The 20330-nt window shown below is 40.2% G+C and overlaps 1 protein-coding gene and 1 pseudogene across 1 annotated transcript in view; one reads left to right on the top strand and one right to left on the bottom strand.

Annotated features, from left to right (window-relative positions):
• The window catches only part of ELO3 (radical SAM domain-containing protein / GCN5-related N-acetyltransferase (GNAT) family protein), a 94164-nt gene that overhangs the window by 39231 nt on the left and 34603 nt on the right, over positions 1-20330 (top strand). The window lies entirely within an intron of this gene.
• Positions 17116-19193, bottom strand: LOC148034403 (uncharacterized; annotated as a pseudogene).

Genomic DNA, 20330 nt, shown 5'->3' with positions numbered 1-20330 from the left:
ACTAGTGAGACGTGCAACTGCAGCAGAGAATGATGACGTTGCAGCTATGCAAGGGCTGCAAACAGCAAAATCCAGCTACTAGAGGTCATTATCAGATTGGGCGGCAGAAAAGGGGACAAAATGCAGCAACCTAGGGTGACATCAGCTGTGGTGGCAGTAGTCGAGACTGAAACATAGATTTTGGGGCAGCATGCAGCAGTAAACGCAGAAATTTGATGATGACAACTGCCACCTAGTTGATTAATAGGGTGAAGATGGCTGGAAATAGTTCAAATTTATAGTGGATGGCTGAGAAGCATGTGTTTGTTGATGGACAACGATGGTGTGGATAGCTTCGGTTGAGATATCCTCCACAAATGGGGTGTGGAGGATGGACAACAAGCCTATTTATAGAAAGTTTGGGTTGTCCTAATTAGTTTTAATTCATTACCTCGATAGACACCAAAGGTTGGTGATGAAAAAAAGCAATTAGTGCCAGTGGGGCAATATACACAAATGCAAGGCCATCTTGGTAGTGCCAATCCAACAGATTTTGGATAGCAAGGCATGCATGTAAACATGGGGCACCTGAGGTACTTTGGCAGGGGTACAATGTTCCATGCTATAGTTGGTCAAGGATGGCATATGGGGATGTATGAATAAAATCTTATGGTATGCAACAACCAATGCATGGAATGCAAGGCCCAATTTATCATGATATGGCAAGTGGAATGCAAAATTCCAGATGTGGAAGCATTGGTATGATGCTTGGGGCACAAAGTGGCATGTATGATAATACATATGTACCTTCGAGTATGTATGGGGCTCAAGGAATGCATGTTGGTCATGGAATACTTCATTTAATGCTGGCTATAATGTAAAATTTAAATATATCCAATGCACTCTTCTTGCAGCTGTCAGTTTATGATGACTTGACTCCAAAAGGGCCAGCAAAGGACTATGATGAGGGTGGTAAGGGGGTGAAGTTTGAAGCCTTTAGTGATTGAAAGCATTGACTTTCATTCAATAGTTTGATGCAGCCTACTCGGGAGGCAACTTCACCGAATCTTCTAAGATTGGCAAGGTAGCTACTTTCTTGAAGGAAAATCCAGTGCAGTGGTGGTGCACACTTCTAATGCAAGGTAAAGTAGTATCAACATGGGTACAATTTAAGCATATGTTTGCTTCAAATTGATTGACAAGCACTTTTGAAGTGGATGTTATGACTGTTGGGAATAAGTTGGAGTATAGTAAGGAGTTTTGGGATGTAATGCTGTCCATTACTTCTTATTGTCTGGTTCCCCTTCATGAGCAAATGGAGAAGTATTGTTGTGGGCTGCTCAAAGGAATCAAATTTTTTTGTATAAAAACCATTGTGACTAGCATGCCACAACTCATAGAGAGCTAGTACAACCGATGCTTTGTTGCATGGAAAGGATTCGGGCTTCCAAGATGATAATGAGAAGCCATCCAAAAAGTTTTCAAAGGTTGATAAGATGGGAAAACTTGAAAATAAGGCAGATAAGAGGGAAAAATAGGTAGGAAAGCATTGGAAATTTGTTGCATGATGTAGGGAATCAAGGGTTGCAAACAAATGTTTTGTTTGTGAACAGGAGGGTCACATGGCAAAGGACTATCCCAATAGGCAGTAAGTTGCAAAATTTATAAATTAGGGATATCCCAAGGGAAAGCGGCCCAAAACATCTATCTGTTTGGTGCTCGATGTAGTTGGTGATTAGCCGTATGATGATACTACTAAGCTTTGCAAGGCATGGGGGAAATTTTTGAGATCAACATGCATTGATCTTCTTTAATAATGGAGCATGAGTGATTGTTATCTCCACGAACATGACAGCCTGTCTAAGCATAGGACAAGATGAGATGGGACACATGGGAGAAGTTGGTACGACATGCAAGGGTCATGTAGAACCAATCATACCTTTGATTGGGAAGCTTTGCTTGAATATATAAAGTTATGTGGAAAACGAAGAGTTTTTCATTGCACTACTTGAAGGTTGTGATGTATTGCTTTGTATGCCTTGGTGTCATTGTGTGCATGCAGTGATTGACTCCTGTGCTAAAGTGATTGCTATTTAGCATAAGGGAAATATCTATACCTTGGACATAAAATTGAAAGGAGAATTTGTCCCTAAATGTTGGGAATATGTCTAAATTGAGATAAGGATCACATTTCATTTTTGAAAACATATGCTGATTGTCTTTGTAGTCACTTCGGGGCAGTTATTGCATGAAAGATCAGATAATCATGGTGTAGATTCATCCCTAGAAATGGCCCTTCTAATAAGTTGCTATATAGAGTGAGTGCATTTCAACAAAGTATTAGAAAAAGGGCCGATTTAGCCCAACTATCCCCTTACTGTTCGCCAGTGGTTTTGGTCCAAAAGAAGGATGGCTCATTGTGTATATGCATGGACCACAGTGCCTTGAATAAGATCACGATCAAGAATCAATTTTTGATTTCTAGGATGGATGATTTCATGGATAGATTGCAGGGGTCAACTATTTTTAGCTGTAGGGATTTAAAAAGTGGGTATCATCAGATTCATATAAGGCCAATAGATGTACCAAAGATTGTATTCAGTGCTTTTTTTGGGCTCTATGAGTTTCTTGTCACGCCCTTTGGATTTAAGAATGCTCCTACTATATTCAATTAGATGATGGACAAAATCTTTAGACCACATAGAGCATTTGTGAGTACGTTCTTTGATGATACAATAGTGCATTCAAAGAGTGAGGAGGAGCACACGAAACACTTGGACGTAGTGTTTAATGAACTATGTAAGCATCGGCTAACTAGTGATCGATGACAAGAAAAGTGAGTTATTTTGCATGAAATCCACTTTTTGGGGCATATTGTATTGGTTGATGGAGTACACATGGATCTTACAAAGGTTGGGATAGTATGTCATGGCCATACTTGCAAAATGTACATGAGGTTCGCAGCTTTTGGGGCCTATGTTCTTACTATAGAAAGTATGTTTGACACTTTGCTGAAATTGCTTCTCCATTGCATGCTTTGCAGAAGAAGGGTGTTCTATTTAGATAAACAATGGTGGAGATTTTAACATTTGAAAAGCTGAAGCAAAAGATGACTTCAAATCTAGTGCTTATATTGCTAGATCTTACGAAGTCTTTTGTAGTATAGTGTGATGCATGTGGTAATAGCATTGGGGTTGTTTTAATGCAAGATGGTCACGTGGTAGCCTATGAGAGTTGTGTTCTCCATGGTATAGAGAAGAATTTTCAGGTCTATGGGGAGGAATTGCTAGTTGTAATTTGTGCACCATCGACATAGAAACACTATCTTTTGGGGGTGATATTAGTGTATAAATGGATTATCAGACATTGCACTACTTTTTGGTCCAAACAAAGTTGTCTAAGAAGCATATGTGATGGGCGAAATTCCTCTTTATGTTTCCTTTTAGATTGTGCATATTGATGGGAAAAAGAATATAGTGGCTGATGCACTATCTCGAAAGCCTCGAATTTCAGCAATCACTATGGTCAGTTACATTGAATTGGATGCTATGAAGGATCAATATGTTGCTAATTTAGATTTTGCAAATGTTTATAATCGACTTTGTAGTGGAGAGAGAAATATGTTAGCAGATATGTCAATTCATGGTTGAGTCTTTGCATGTGATTGGGCTAGGCATATGTCATATATTTTAGGCATTTTTATTATGCATTATTTATGGCATTTTGATGCTAGTTGGCTAGCATTAATGCTAGCCGACTAGTTGTTATTTAGAGCATATTTATGGCCTAAATATTTTGTGCTCCTCCTTAGTGAGCGTATTCATCTGTCATCACCTACAGGTTCTTGGTGGAGGGACGAGCCAATGTTAGTGTCTTCATCACATTGGTTCTGAATTGTCTCATGTCTTGGTATATGGATTCCATTTCTTGAGCATCATCCGAGTTCTCTTCTTTGAAGTGTTCTTCTGTTTTCTCCTTTCTTTCTCTTGTGTCTTGTGTTCAATGGTCTATCTCAGCATATCTGTACATTGCCGTTGCTGCATTCACTTTTGGCATGGTACTAGATTACAGGAACTTTGTTTCTGCCGATGTTTTTTTGCTGATTACATGTCTTCCCCTTCCATTTGCTGATCAGGTGACTTGTTGCTGATTGTGTACAGTCTATTTGTGGTCCATGCAGCCTGTTTTGTGTGTAGGACCCTGATTTTCAGCTTGCAATAGCTGTCTGCCCAATAATCGTCAATTTGCTACATTCATTGCTCAAATCAGCTTGCGTTTTGGTTTCGTAACCTTGATTATTGGCTGGATGATAGTGTCTATAAGTCTTTTTGGCTGCTTTTTTGCATGTTGACTAGCCTTTTTCTCATCTTTGTTATTATCAGTGTTTTTGCCTTCACCCTTTTCTTCTTTCCACTAAAAGAAATCCTGCATGAAGTGCCCTTTCTTGCCACAATGATGATACTCCACATTTTTCCCACGAGACTTGTTGTATGCTTGGTTGTAGGAATTGCCCTTCTATTGGGATTTGCCTCTAGTATGCAATGCATTGGAAGACTTGTTTGTTGAAATGTTTTGCCTATTGAGCTTCTCCATGAGTAAAGAACTCTCCACATCTAAATATAACAACATAGCATTCGAGTTACTCATTGCTGTCTTAAAAGTATCCCAACTTTCAAGCAAGGTGCATAGCAAAAATGTTGCCTTGAACTCCTCATCCATGTGAAATTTCAATGCAATCAGCTGGCTGAAAATAGAGTTAAACTCATTCAAATGTACAAACATGGCTATACCTTCCTTTGTACGAAGGTGCATCAAAATTTTCAACCAATAAACCTTGCTGGTTGCACTTTTTTGAGCATATAACTCCACGAGTCTTTGCTACATGTCATAGGCCGATTTCAGTTTCTCGATGTTGAAAAGCAGAGTGTTTGACACTTAGAGCCCTATGGTAGAGCATGCATCTCATCTAAATCATCCCATTCCTCTTGATCCATGGTTGTTGGTTTTACTCTTGTTTGATGGGCTTCACGTATTTCTTCTGCACCAAGACATTATAGCATTGCTTCTGCCATATAGCGAAGTTGTGTGCACCTTCAAGCTTCTTAATGTGCAAAAGATTGTTGCTATTACTGCTGACAGCCATGATTTACAGCCCAAAGGTGATTCAAGGTCAACAAATGTGAGCCCAAATGTCACACAAATTACCAAGGTACAAAGTCAGTACCAACCAACAATGAAAATTCAAGTAATTGCAGAAATTTCAGATCTGCACTTCAATTTTCAGAGATACAAAATGTGTGCTACAACACACCACAAGCAATTGCATCTGTATCACAGGCTAATACATCATTTACATGAGAAAGTCCCAAATTTTAGTTGTAATTTCTGTTTCAAATGCATCTACCGGCACCGATTTGACTCTCATGATCAAAAGCCCCAAAATTTCTGTGCTCAAACTGCTCAAATGACATCCAACATAACTCCTGAATGGATTACACAAGCCAATTTTGCCAAAATTTCACAAATTTTTGCAAAAGACCTTAATTTGTTCGAGGCCCTATGTGCTCAATTTGCATAGAAATTGCATTGCAAGTATATATCAAGACCAAATTTGACCCAAAATTTACAAATTTTGCAAAAGCCCCAAATTGTACGGAGTCCAATGTGTCAAAATTTTAAGAATTGCACGTGTCCCACTACAAATTCTGTACATGCACGAAAAGCCCTAATTTTTGAGACACGAGAGTATTCAAGAATACAAAAAATTTTACTTTGACGAGTAAAATCTCCTGTGTACGCCAAAATTCCCAAATTTCAGGGTTGATAGCATGCCCAATCTCTTGGATTCATTGAACTGTACTTGTGCGCGTGAAGGCACGCAAATTTCAAAAAAAGGATGAACCTTCGATTTAAAAAAATAAATGATTTTCTTATAAAAAAAGAAGGGGCGTGATAGGCGATGATTGATTGCTTGTTCCACCGAATCTTGTGCCCTCATGGACTTGCCTTACCGCACGTGTGCCAATGGCTTGTCCCGTGCTGACCCTAAGCGACTTGCTTGTGTTGGTCTGTGACTTGCCGATAGAGTTGCAGCCTGGATGCATGTTGCACTGCACTGTGTTGAAGGCCTATCTACCTATCATTGACTTGTTTGCCTTGTGGAGAGCATGTTAGCTGCAGCATGCTTGATAAGGAATGATGACTTGCAACCTTTAGCAATGCAACCTTCTATTGTAATATAAGTTTGTGGTGGTAGTTGATGCATAGTGGAGGTTCAATGTTAGGCAATGGCAATGGTGGAGAGTAAGAGAGAGTGAGTGAGCAATAGTAGTAGTGTGATGCACAATGTGTGGGTATAAAAAGATGTACTACTTTTTAGGTTTTTGATAGTTAGGGATAGGTCTCTACAAGCTCCCCCCAGAGTTTGATGGAGTGGCCAATGCTTTGAGGGCACAAATATCTTTGACACTTGCAAGTTTTACCCATATGGCCTCCACGCTGCTTTAGCACGAGGTATTTTTGCGTCTCATTATATAGGTTTTGGTCAAGCTCTCGCATCTTTAGAGAGGGGTGATATGAAGAAGTTGTCGAAGGTCTAGAGCTATCACGGGACACTTGCGGAAGGACTATAACAAGTCAGCGGCTTCCAGGAAGAAGAAGAAGAAGAAGAAGAAGAAGAATAAGAAGAAGAATAAGAAGAAGAAGAAGAACAACAACTAGTAGCAAGATGTAGACTTCTCTGTCGAGTCATCATTCTCCTTAGACTTCGATTTAGATCCTCCAGCCAAGGCGCAGAAGGGACCCTCGTCTTTAGATCGAGAGAAGAGCTTGGTAGTCCTTCCTTTTGCTGCTTTCTAGGACATGTGATGTAGTTATCCTCACGACTCTCCAGTGTCAAAGAGGGAGTGTGAGAGGGTGGTGAGGTGTGCAGGTGTGCCTCATCTATAGTCATATATAGGTGCATAGGATTGAAAGAGGGATTTCTGTGATGCATGGACCGAAGTCTTGGCAGGTTCAAATCTTGGAGTTGCGATTGGCATCTAGGTTCATGATGGGTTGCTACGTGACAAAGAGCGGGATTGACTCCTATTCTGGTACTCATATGAGGGGACACTTTGATAGATGGGCTTGGTAGCCCTTCCTTCTGTTGCTTTCTAGGACAGGTGATGTAGTCATCCCTCACGACCCTCCAGTGTCAGAGAGAGTGTGAGAGGGTGGTGTGGTGGGTAGGTGTGTCTCATCTATACTCATATATAGGTGCACATGATTGAAGAGGGATTTCCATGATGCATGGACCGAAGTCTTGGCAGGTTTAAATCTTGGAGTTGGGATTGATATCTAGGTTTATAATGGGTTGCTACGCAACAAAGAGTGCGATTGGCTGCTATTTTCGTGCTCACATGAGGAGACACTTTGATAGATGGGCCAAAGGCAGGGAATCCATGGTCACATCTGCTCAGAGGCATTTTTAACAAGATGGTTCTATATGCTATTGCGAAACATTGTTGATAGACATTGAGAGTTGTTATGATTCTTCTCTATTTTTAAGAGTTGGTTTGATCGACGTTAACATCAGGTTTTCTCCGAGGCACCTTGGTGGTGGCTTGTAAACTCATTGCTTGGATATCCATGGTTCTACTCTGGTGGCCATTGTTGTATGTACTATGATGGGACATTCTCATTGCATACTGTATTGTATCAAATCACCAATGATCTAAGAGAGGGTGTTAGCAGATATGTTAGTTTATGGTTGAGTCTGTGTATGTGATTGGGCTGGGCAAATGTAAGATATTAGGAATTTTTATTATGCATTATTCATGGCATTTTAGGGCATTTTGATGCCAGCTGACCAACATTTAATGGTGGTTGACCATCTGTTATTTAGGGAATATTTATGGCCTATATATTCTATGCTCCTCCTCATTAGTCAACGTATTCATGTGTCATCACCTTCAGGTTCTTGGTGGAGAGAGAAGCGTTGTAGAGAGAAATTTCAGAGTCTCATTGCGATAAAGGCTGAAAAACTGTTGCTGCTCTATTTAAATAGCCATGGAAGCTGTCACCTACAACTTAGGACCACCAAAAGGGTTGTTGCCCCTCCTGTATGTTGTCACCTATACTAGAAGGATCTTTGGCTCATGTTAGCTACACCTGGAGGGCTCCAAATTGTTGTCACTTGTTGTAGGATTGGTTCTTCGTGGCTACAAATCACATCAGCAGCATCCCCTTACTCTCTAATAGTCTCCTTCTCTCTCACAATGGATAGAATAGACTTTCACTACCCCAAAAACGTTTTTTTCACTTGCATGGGCAAGTTTTGCCAAGTGGTAGTCTTTTAATCCCATTTTTTACCATTATTCAGCTTATTAAATTTATTTTCAAAATATTAATTTTGAAAATAAATTTAATAATTATTCTAGTGCTAAAAAAATTAATTTCACCAACCAAACGAGCGAATATTTAAATTGGCTAGGTCAATCCATCTTTCAAGTATCCCTTAAGTAGTTATTGATCCTTAGATTGGCATTAATTAATTAATGCATAGTCTCTATTGTCTCCATCGACATTAGTGGCCAATAAATTGATCTAGACCAAAATCTGATGATGACTACCTCCTAGTACTTATTAGACATAACTTATTACAACCTTGGCCTTTGACATGAACTAGTATTTTGCAGTCATGGGTCCCACATTGTGAAATAATCAACTTGCACCTCATATGTGTAAGTCATATTTGCACATTTGATTAACTTTTACTTAAATGCTAAGCAAGGCAATAAAGTTTTATGTCCTCTTGACAAACTATTTCCTTGAAATCCTTGCAATCGTCCTCGATTGCATTGTAATGTGCGAAAACATCCATTGCCACTATTGGAAATACATGCTACCATTGTGAACAAACAAAATGTGCACTTATTGCTTAATCATGCTCATGCATTTTGCATGTCTAAAATTCTAGTTCACTAATTATGATTCACACACATGAATCATAACTGCTATCAGAACCATAAGAGATGCGTTCACGTGCCAAACCCCAACACTATTCTGGCTAGTGTGGCAAAGTAATGTATGAACTAAGCATGACTAGTGCCTCATAGCAGTGATGTTGTAACTTAAATTTGCTAATTACAACAAAGTACTTGGTATAATTTTTGAAAATTTTGAGATTTCTAGGTTGGTCTAGCTTGAGATATTACTCTTTTGCTCTTTGATCAACAACATTTATCATGGCAAATCAAGGAGTTGAGGTATTTACATACGTATCTAAGGAGGATAGGTTGGATGGTAACAACTATTTCCTGTGGACCTTCATGATGAAGAATGTGCTGATTGTGAAGAATCTTTGGGATTATGTCAGCGGTGAGAAAGTTAGGCCCGGAGTTGTGGCTCTTGCTACTACTCCTCCAGGCAAACGTGACAACGGACAACTTAGTTTGTACATCTTGCTCCAGCTCAGCCATTTCCACAAAGATCAATAGCACAAAAGGTATGGGATACACGGGATGCATAGGCTTTGTCACTGATTGTATTGGCAGTTCAACGGTCTATCATGCCTCACATTCGGTCTGCAGCTTCTTCATGAGAAGCATGGCTGACCTTAGAGTAGATGTTTGTTGGAAAGAATGTGACATGAATCTCTTTCTTGAAAAAATAGCTTGAGACAATGAAGATGGATGAGGGAGATTCCATGCAAGATCATCTAAATAAAATTCAGGACTTGCGTGAGCAGCTTATGAATGTAGACGAGTATTGCTCAGATACATAGTTGATATCTACTACCTTGAATTCATTGCCGCTCTCGTACTTGGCCTTTCATACGGCCTTGAACCTCACCATGAGTATTTTCCCACAACCACTTACTTTTCTTATGTTGGTCAGTTTGCTCTTAGAGGAATAGTAGATAAGAAATAATAGTGGTGTGGATGTTATAGCCTTTGAGCAGGCTTTTATGGCAAGGAAGAAGGGCAAGGGCAGCCAAGCAAAGAATGCTCTGCAGAGCTCTAGGACTTCAAGCACTTCATAGGGCAGCAAGAAACAGGGGGGCATGCAAGCCAAGAAGGGCAAGCCACTATTGCAAGAATCCAGGATACTACATCATTGAATGTAGAGAGCGCATAGCCAAGGAGAAGGAGTCAAGGATGTCTGTTTCTGATGCACCTTCTATTGCTATTGAGTCTGTGTCCTTTGTTGGAGATAGGGACTATTGTTTTTACACATATAGTTATGACTCTTCTTGGGCTGATAGAGCATTTAGCTCTATTGAGGATGTGAGCACATGGTTGTTTGACAATGGTGCTTCCAAGCACATCACATATTGCAGAGATTTGTTTGCTTCTATTATTGTAGCCCCTGTTGGCAAGTCTGTATAGTGCACCAACAATGCATTATACCCAGTTAGTGGTATTGGGAAGATTGTGTTGACAGTCATTGATGGCTCTATTCTTCGCTTGTAGGACGCCTTGTTTGTTCCAAGCATAAAGAAAAATTTGTTATCTATTTCTTCTTTGGCTAGGTGTGGTTTGCAGGTCACCTTTGATGACAACAGATGCATGGTGAGAGATAAGGAATACATGACTTTGGTTTTGATTGGCACTCTATGTCATGAGTTATATGAGTTGGATGCTTTTTTAGTTGATCAGTAGGTCTATCTAGCATCCACCCTTACTCTTGCTATGTCACAAGCGGAGTTATGTCATGCTCACACGGGGTATGTAAACTATGGGAGCTTGATGCTTATACAGTATACATAGATGCTTGATGGTTTACCTCCCTTGGAGAAAACACCTGAGCACATATACGAGGGATGTAATTTGGGGAAAATGCATTGTTTTTCCGTTTCCCTATGATGTTGCTTTTAGAGCAACTTCTAAGTTACAGATTGTGCACTCAGATGTGTGTGCCCCTATGCAATCAAAGTCATTTGGGTGGCTGTTACTATTTTGTCACTTTCATTGATGACTTTACTCGTTTCTGTTGGGTCTACTCTTTGGTGAAAAGGTCAGAAGTGTATGATGCGTTTTTGGCTTTTGTAGCACTTGCTGAAAATCAATTTGGCTACAAGGTAAAGACTCTCCATTCGGACCGAGGGGGGGAATACATGCCATCTATGCTGAATTCTTTTTTGACGCAGAAGGGCATTGTTCATCAGTATACTATTGCTTATACTCCACAGTAGAATGGGGTTGCAGAGAGGAAGAATCTGTCACTCATGGAGATGGCTAGTTATATGCTGAAAGCAAAGAGCTTGCCACACAGTTTTTGGATGGAAGCATTTATGTGTGCTTGCCATGTCTTAAATAGGTGTCTCACCAAGGCATTAAAGAATGTCATGCCTTTTGAGGCTTGGAACATCCGGAAACCTTTTGTTGGGCATTTTCATACCTTTGGATGTCTTGTATACGTACACATTTCCAAGGTACTAAGGAAGAAGTTGGATAACAAGGTTGTTGAATGCATTTTTGTGGGGTACAGCAATGAGAGCAAAGGATATAGGTTATATGATCCTCTCTCTAAAAAGGTATTTGTTAGTAGAGATGTGCTTTTCTATGAAAAATCAAAATTATCCCTTGTTGGTTTTGACACATATCAGGCTGCCAATGATGTATTTGAAGGGTTATCATTCAACCAACTACTCCATTGGATCATGCAGAAAATCAGCCCATAGCTGATCTGAATATTTAGCAAGGTGCTGAATTTCAATAGCTTGTACACAGTTAAGAGGCTAGACAAATGCCTAGATGGTATTTGCAAACTATGAAAGATAGTCATTTGGATGCTCCTATTGCTGGTCGCACTAGAAGGCAAGCTCGTATGCATGATGGTGCACATATCATGGAGTTTGTTATGGTAGCAGATACATTTGATGATGAGGAGCCTGAATGTTTTGAGGATGCACAACATAGTGTGCATTGGATGGCAGCAATGCAAGCTGAGTTTGATTCCATCATAAAGAATCAAACAAGGGATTTAGTCTCTTTGCCTGTTGGGAAGAAAGCCATTGGTACAAAGTGGGTCTATAAGTTGAAAAGGAATGCAGATGGATCCATTGACAAATATATAAGGCCAGGCTTGTGGCCAAGGGCTACGCATAGAAGAAAGGCATTGATTATGAGGAGACATTTGTTCCTACCTTTTGCTCGACCACCATTAGGTCTATGGTTGCTTTGGCTGCCCATTATGGATGGACTGTGCATCAACTTGGTATAAAGAGTGCATTTACATGGGGAACTTCAAGAAGAAGTGTATGTACAACAACCCATTGGTTTTGAGGTTGAGGGATCCGAACACTTGGTCTGTAAATTGAAAAAGACTTTATATGGTTTCGAGGTTGAGGGATCTGAACACTTGATCTGTAAATTGAAAAAAACTTTATATGGTTTGAAACAAGCTCCTCAAGCTTGGTATGCAAAGATTAATGCTTTTTTACTTAGCCAAGGGTTCATAAACAGCTCATTAGAGTCTACTCTTTACGTATGTAAAGAGGGAGGATCCTTGCTCGTCATATGTCTATATGTTGATGATCTTCTGCTTATAGGGATACATGTTGATCATATTTTAGAATTCAAACAAAATTTGCAGCAAACTTTTGAGATGTCAGATTTAGGGCCTTTGCACTAGTACTTGGGCATTCAGTTCATTCATGATGCTAGAGGCATTGGATTGTCACAGTCGAGATACATTGATAAACTTCTTGAGGGGCTTGGCTTATAGGATTGCAAGCCAGTTTGTACACTAATGAAACTTGGAATGAAGTTGTCATTGTATGATGACAGTGACTTGTTTGATATCCATATATATGCTCCAACAGTTGGATATCTTATCTACCTATGCAACACAAGGCTTGACATACAGTTTGCAGTTTTAGCCCTGAGCAGATATATGCATCAACCACGCATATCACATTGGCAAGCTGTCAAGTGTATTTTCCGTTACTTGCAGGGTACTAGGACTCTTGGATTGTTTTATGCCAAGGGGGGACCACTACACTTACATCCTTATAGTGATTCTGATTGGGTTGGTGATTATGATTTCATCACTCCATTAGTGACAATTGTTTCTTTTGTGGCTCATCTTGCATCTCTTGGCTTAGCAAGAGACAATTCATTGTTGCCACATCGTCATGTGAAGTTGAATACAAGGCAGCTTTCAGTACCACAATTGAATGCGTATGGCTTAGATGCTTGTTAGTTGATTTGGAAGTATCTGTCATGGAGCCTACTCCTTTGTTCCCTGACAGCTAGAGTGCTATTGCAATGGCACATAACCGAGTGTTTCATGCACACATGAAACACATTGAGATCCATTATTACTTTGTCAGAGAGAGGCTACATGCAGGTGATATCAGCCTTGTCTATTGTTCTACCAGCAGTAATGTGGTAGACATCTTCACCAAAGCTCTTCCTCGTGACAAATTTGAAGCATTTTGCAATGCTTTAAATTTGATCTCCTTTGGTGGATGACCCTTGTATCTTGATAACTCTTCATTCTAGGGGGTTTCTTGCCTATGCTCACAAAGGAGTGCCGATGATCTTCAGTAGGACACTGGGATACTTTTTACGCTTCGTTCGAGAGGTTTTTTTTCTTAGATTTATTTATTTTATTTTATGTGCCTATATTACACAGTTTTAGGCACTTATTGTGTTTTGCACTCTTCAGGTGTAAACACCCCCTTACAACCCTAAGGTTTAAGGGTTGTATTTTGTACTTGCACCTCACACTTCAGATTATTGCATTGGGTGTCGTGCTCTCACACTCTACATTGTCAAATGTACTCTCAACTAAGCTTCGATCTCTTCCTCTCACAAGTGGAACCTTGAAACCGGCCTCTCTCCTTGGATAGGATGGTAAATAACCTGATTAAGCACTAATCACAGCAAGTAAACAAATCACATAAATTGAAATGCACACTTTATCACTCTAATCTTGGACAATGGATAGCTTGTTGGCTCCAGAACTGGCATCCCTTGCAGTTTTTCATTAGTTTTTATCAAAAATGGATGGAGTACAATTGAGATTCTTTGATCTCCTCCACTAATCCAAGTGCCCCTTGCTGTCAAAACTGACTAGCAAGCCTTCAAACCAAATTTCCCCTTGGTTTGCTTGGGGATTAGCCTTCACCCTACTCCTTGAAAGACAAAATAAGCCTTGAATTTGATATGGGCTGGCTGTTAGAGATTAGTCATCCCTCAAACTAGCATCAAGATACAGTTGGTGCAGCCAATTCTCTTGGAGGGACTTATGCATTTCGTGTTAGTTACGTGGGCATTCTTTTCAGTAGTCATGAGTGTTTGGGCAAGTTTGCTGGGCAATTTAGTGCCATGTGGACAGCGCATTTATTACAGCATGTATGGTGGCTAGTTTTATGGTGGTTTCAGCTAGATTTGGCAATTCGGCCGGATTTCGCAGTAGTAGTTGGCTAGATTTGGCTGACCGACCTGCATTATTTTCTGCATTTTTTTGGTGCTATTTATAGCACCACTTCAGCCTCCTCTCATCACTTTTGCTTTCAAGTCTTGGTGAGAGAGATCTAGCTGGAGGATATACATTGATAGTCCTTGTACATGTGCCCTCTTCATTTCAGCATTCATTGACTGCACATTTCTGCATTCTTCTGTCTCTTTTCTCTCTCCCTTTCTCTCATGTTCATTATCTTTTAGTCTTATTTTTATGCTTCCGCATTTGTTGCACTTTGATACGTTATCAAAGTAGTGTAGAAGACGGCTGATTGATCGCGGGTAGACTTGATTGGGAGGATTCTTCAGGACAAAAATTTGAGTTTCCAGTCTATGGAAGCCACTGTGAATAGTTTATGCATAGAGGAGCGAAGTTGTTGTTTTTAGCAGGTCCTTGTTGTTCGTGAAGAAGGAAAGGCTCCGTTTTCAGCCTTTTGCTGCAGATTTTGAGTTTTCATTGCCTTTGGTGGGTGAAACTCTTTGAGGACGAGGGGAGGAAGCGCTAGTAGGCATTGGCACCATGCGGGAAGTTAGAGAGGGATTGCTCTTGTTTTTGTGCGGGTTATTCCATTTACAATGTTGACCGAAATTGATGCAGAGTTTTAGGCTATTGTGGACCGTAAGGTCCCCTTGTTGTCGGCTATTTCTTCAGATCGCTAGCTTGAGGGGGAGAATTACTGTATTTGGTGTGTAATGATGCTTGCCATCTTGAAGTCTTATGATTTGGCGGAGCTTGTGATCGAGGCTATAGACCGTCCTATAGCCAATGAAGCTTTCTGCAAACGAGAAAGCCAAGTTGGTGAAGGTACGGGCACATTGGGATAAACCGAATGCTCGCATTCGTTCTTTTCTCTTTCTCTCTTGTACTCTAGCAGTTATTGCTCACATTGAGCACTTGACCGTGGCTCTATATATATATATATATATATATATATATATATATATATATATATATATATATATATATAGTCTCTGGAGGTTCAAATGAGGACTTTTGAGCCCTAATAAGTCTTCTTCTATGCGGAAGCATGTCAATAAGCTTTGGCAATTGTAGATGTAGGTCCAAAACACAGTGAAGGCGATTATCCCAGAGGACATGGTGATAACTTTTCTTTCTAAGTTACCACCCCACTTTAGTGCATTCTACTTTGCCTTGATTGCTTCAGGGTAGACAATGACCCTTAAGTAGGAGGAGTTGGTTGCTATGGTCTTGGACCAAGAGAAACAACTTAAAGGTCAAAATGCTTTCAAGTTGGAGGCTTTGAGCGGATAGTCTTTCCAATAGAAAGGGGGAGAATAACAAGAAGAAGAAGAAGATTGAGAAGTCCAGGCAGGACAAAGCCAAGGAGTCTACTTGTCACATATGTGGCAAGACAGGCCATTGGAAGAAAGATTATTGTGACAAGAACAACAAGGACACCAAGAAGGAAAAGACTACAAAGGACTCAAGAGCGGTGGTTGCTCCTTCATCGGCTGCCTTGCTCCATTTGGAGGTGGTAGAGGATGTTTCTCCAATGATTGCTGATGTAGCGGTGATGGCCCCACAGTCTTGTGAGTGGATTGTGAATAGTGGTGCTTCACGCCACATGACTCCTTCCTCAAAAGGGATTGCACGTATGCATTTGATGCATGGGTAAATCCTTGTAGGCGACGGTTCTTTAGTTCCCATCAAAGGCAATGGTGATATGTAGCTGATCCAGATAGTCAAGGTGATGCCCACACATCAGAGGTGCTCTATGTGCAAGGTCTAGGGTATCATCTCCTTTTAGTGCACAAGATCTATACTCTTGGTTTGATAGCCGAGTTTGATAAGGACTCCTTTTGAGTTCTTGGTGGTGTTTCTTGACAGGTTGTTTGTGCAGGACATAAGGAGAATGGAGTCTACCATAGTTGATAACATATGTCTCATACTTCCATACGCGTATGGGTGTGAAAGTATGATTGAAGTATGTTTCAAACCGTTGGCTTGAATCATATGCATGGGTAAATCCTTATAGGCGACTGTTCTTCGGTTCCTATCAAAGGCAATGGTGATATGTAGCTGATCCAGATAGTCAAGGTGATGCCCACACGTCAGAGGTGCTCTATGTGCTAGGTCTAGGGTATCATCTCCTTTTAGTGCACAAGATCTACACTCTTGGTTTGACAGCTGAGTTTGATAAGGAGTCCTTTCGAGTTCTTGATGGTGTTTCTTGACAGGTTCTTTGTGCAGGACATAAGGAGAATGGAGTCTACCATAGTTGATAACATATGTCTCATACTTCCATACGTGTATGGGTGTGAAAGTATGATTGAAGTATGTTTCAAACCATTGGCTTGAAAAATACGTTGCCCTAAATTTTTTCTTAAAAGACTAGAAATATATAAGAATGATAAGTTGAACCTTAGTATGAATTATAGACATTTCAAAAAAGCTTACACTTTAAGAAACAAGTAGAGAAGACATTGAAATTTCATAAGGGGATTGTATAAATTTTGAGATTATAATGAACCCATAAAGATCACAAAATGTCGTGACTCCTTGACTCATAAATTATAATCAGCCCACCAAGATTACAAATTGTTATGACTCATAGTACATCATAGTACTTTAGACTCTATAGAGGCAACTCAAGAGATTGAAGACACAAGGGTTAAGATTCCTAATCGTAGACTTGCTGTGGCATGTGCTACTCAAGTTGACTCATGAGTCATTTTTATCTCTAGCATCCTCATCCTCATCCTCATCCCGTGGCACACTAGAGGTACCAGCACTTGATGCACCCACTGTCATAGGAGCTGAATTCTCATCATCTTCCTCTCTCATTTCTTGCAAGGCAAGCAACCTTTCATCGTCCTTTTCCTTGTTTAGCATTTCCAAGGTCACTTCTATCTTCTCGAATCCTCTTTCTTTCAACTTGCTTATGAAACACAAATTGTTGTGTATAAAAACAAGCTTCTCTATATTCTTTGGCTTAAGCTTGTTTCTTTTCTTTGTATGAATGAGAGAAAAAGTGCTCCAATTGCTCTCACATGGTGAAGTATAACTGTCTTGAGACAATATCCTAAGTGCCAAGCGCTATAAATTTGGTGTCTCTGCCCCAAAAGTTTCCCACCACTTCACAGCTTGATGCATCCTCTTCTCATTCTTTGCAATAGTGTGTGCAAATGTACTTGACTCAGACTTATACTTATCCTGTTCATCATATAACTCTCTTTGAGCACTTACATCATAGTTTGAAACACATTCAACTACATCCATCCAACCCTTACTCACCTCCTTGTCATTGTCAGGATTCTTTGCTCTCCAAAAAGGATGGAGCACAAAAGCAGTAGCATGCAATGGAAGGTGCATCATGTTCCATCGGTCTACACAAATTGCCTTGACTTGCTGTACCTTGGAAGCATTAAAAACCTCAAGACTTTCAATCTTTTCTATCATGTGATCAGTGAGCTCATACACCAGCCCCATGGTGGCACCCTCTCTATGAGGAAGGCACACAATCTTTAAAATTGGAGCATATAGCTTCACAATTATCTTGGCATTGGTCCAAAATGAAGAACCCAAGACTATAGATGAAACCTGCAAAGCCTTAGCACTTTTACTCACTTTCTTTCTGCAATACTCATCACTAACAACCATGTGGCGCAATCCATTGAAGACTCTCTCATCCAACATGTTTGCCAAAATGATAAATATATATGCAAATCGAGTTTGTGATGGTTTAAGCAATTTGTTTGAGCCAATTCTATACAAAGCAAGAACTGTATTTTTTCGTGTGACAAATGTCACAACCTGCACAGCTTCCTCCAAAACAAGCTTCACCCGAGAGAGTTCTCCAATGTTCTCAAACAGCAAATTAAGGCAGTGGCATGTGCAAGGGGGGTAAAAGATGGTTGGTGACTCTAGCTTAACCAATTGATCAGCACAAACACATTTGACTGCATTATCCATGCACATTTGGACTACATTTTGAGGCCCCACTTCAAGAATGGCACTCTTAAGAATTTCAAAGATGTACTCTCTTGACACATGCTCACTACTTGTAGCAATTGATTGCAAAAATGTGGAACCAAATATGCATGAAACCATTACATTGATAATGTGTCGACGACGTGCTTTAGACCATCCATCACAAACAATGCTACAACCATATCTTTTTCATTTCTCTCTAAGATCAAACAAATCTCTTTGCACACATTTGACCTCATCATCCGATTCTTTAGTGCGCAAGTGATGGTATGAAGGGGCCTTGAAGCTTGGGCCAACATTTCCAATTGTCTCACCATGTGAAGAAAGTAAGGGCTCCTCGCCTTCCAATGAGGAATGCCCTTTGCATAAAAGAATCGAAGAAGTGCAATTGATACCTCTTTCGTTGCTTGTATGTCTCAACTTTGAAACAAGGGGACTTCCCTAGTATTTGCTTTGCACTTTTTAGGCATCATTCCATGAGCATCACTAGCTTGAGAAGAACATACAGCCACATTGGCACTAACACTTCTTGATGCATCTCCCAAATCAGAAACCTTTGCATCCAATGCATCCTATGAACTCATGGAAGCACTTGTATGCAATCTACGAATTGCATCTTTTACATCTTGGGGTGCACTAGAGCATTTATCAACCCTAAATCCCTTCAGCCCAAAGATGTGGGCACGAATACGAGCAAGGCCACCATTCCATGTGTGAGAACAATATTTGCACTACATAATACACTGTCCATTCTTCAATTTCTGCAATTTAGTCACAAATTGTCACTCTTTTCGTTGCTTTCGAACCATGCTGACCTCGAAAACTGAGATCAGAGAGAGAGAGAGGATGGGCTTGAGTACTCAGCAGTGAGCACACTGCAGTTTGCACACTCTGCCCTTTCGTAAAGTTGGATTTCTGCACACACTTATGAAGCTGATTTTCTGCACATACTAATCATTGAAGTTTGAATACTGTTGGTTCCACACGTGCAGGGTGAGAGCTGACGATGCAGGCTGCACACACAGAAAAAACTCAGAGAACTGAGGTGAAAACTGCTAGAAACAAGGCGCGAGGATGAAATCCTCAAATGAGGGCAGTTGTGGCCTTAAAAAAAACAATGTGAAAAAAACGTTTAATATGAAATGGTATATCATACGTTTTCATACTAGTCAATTTTAGATGTCTGGTATGATGATTCATATGCATCTAAATCCAATACTGGAGTATACAATATGCATTCTTCTTTTGCATTTTCTTCTCTTCTTCTTTCTTCACAAACTCAGATTGAGCTTTGGCATGCTTGGTTAAGCCATCTCAACTACAAGTGCCTTTGGAAGGCAACTCATGGTCAGTTGGTATGTGGACTACCAAAGATTGGATTGAGCCATCTCCCATGTGTATCTTGTATTTATGGGAAGCACCATAGGGATACTATTTCCTACAAGGCTTCACAATGGGCTAAGGAGCCTTTGGAGCTTGTTTTGGCAAACTTATTTGGACACATGAGGATGAAATCCCTTAAGGGGAGTTTGTATTTTATGATAATTATTGATGGTTTTAACAAGATGACATGGATGTATTTCTTAGTCTTGAAGTCCGAAGCATTATCACATCTTAAGGATTGGTTGATCTTTGAAGAGAACATGTCTAGCAAGAAACTAAAGACCCTGTATTCCAACAAGGGAGAGGTGTTTGTCTCCCACGAGCTAACTCGTTTTTGTACAGATCGTGGCATCCACAGGGGTTTGCCAACACAAACCTTGATGAGAATGGCATATTGGAGCGGAAGAATCATAGTGTAATCAAGATGGGTTGGTCTATGACGGAGCATCGGCAGACACCTTAGTGTCTTTGGGCCGAAGTAATAGCCACCATTGTCCATATACTTAATTGATCCCCTACTTCAGCCGTGGTTTGTATGACCCCTTTTGAGGCTTATTTTGGAG

This window comes from Lygodium microphyllum, chromosome 6 (assembly GCF_053477565.2).
Source record: "Lygodium microphyllum isolate KBCC chromosome 6, Lygodium_microphyllum_v1.1.10, whole genome shotgun sequence".
NCBI lineage: Eukaryota > Viridiplantae > Streptophyta > Polypodiopsida > Schizaeales > Lygodiaceae > Lygodium > Lygodium microphyllum.
This window is presented reverse-complemented; position numbering and strand designations above follow the sequence as displayed.